This window comes from Octopus bimaculoides, chromosome 18, assembly GCF_001194135.2.
Source record: "Octopus bimaculoides isolate UCB-OBI-ISO-001 chromosome 18, ASM119413v2, whole genome shotgun sequence".
NCBI classification, from domain to species: domain Eukaryota; kingdom Metazoa; phylum Mollusca; class Cephalopoda; order Octopoda; family Octopodidae; genus Octopus; species Octopus bimaculoides.
Window position 1 is genome coordinate 20,464,053 of NC_068998.1, and position 801 is coordinate 20,464,853.

At 37.5% G+C, this 801-nt stretch overlaps 1 long non-coding RNA gene across 2 annotated transcripts in view; it reads right to left on the reverse strand.

Annotated features, from left to right (window-relative positions):
- The window catches only part of LOC128249862 (uncharacterized), a 17,418-nt gene that overhangs the window by 641 nt on the left and 15,976 nt on the right, over positions 1-801 (reverse strand). The gene's annotated exons all lie outside the window — the stretch shown is intronic.

The following is an 801-nucleotide window of genomic DNA, read 5'->3' on the forward strand; positions in this document are numbered from 1 at the left end:
GTAGCCATCTGGTTTCACCAGTCCTCAGTCAAATCGTCCAACCCATGCTAGCATGGAAAGCGGATGTTAAACAACGATGATGATTATATATATATCATCATCATCATCATCGTCGTTTAACGTCCGCTTTCCATGCTAGCATGGGTTGGACGATTTGACTGAGGACTGGTGAAACCGGATGGCAACACCAGGCTCCAATCCATTTATTTATTTATTTATTTATATATATAATTTTATAACACACACACACACACACACACACATATATATAAATTGGCACTGGCATAGTTGTATGGTTAAGAAGTTCACGACCATGACTTTTGATTCCGTGCTTTGTGAGTGACTTGGCCTTTCATATTTGTGTGCGTCTGTCTCACTGCTTGAAAAACCATTGTAGTTTTGTTTTCATCCCTGCAACTTTGCAGGATAGTAGAAAAGAACCAATAAAATAAAAAAAAAAACAAATGAATCACACACACATACATGATGCATAAGCATTACTTCCCAACTGTTTATCTGTATGTATATATATATACATATATATATATATATATAAGTATATGTAAGTGTGTGTGAACCGATGGTGGTGTGTTTATGTCCCCCCGTAACTTAGCGGTTCGGCAAAAGGGACCGATAGAATAAGTACTAGGCATCCAAAGAATAAGTCCTGGGGTCGATTTTCTCGACTAAAGGTGGTGCTCCAGCATGGCCACAGTCAAATGACTGAAACAAGTAAAAGAGTAAAGAATAAGAGTATATATAGGTATATGTATGTGTGTGTGTGTGTGTGTGTATGTATAT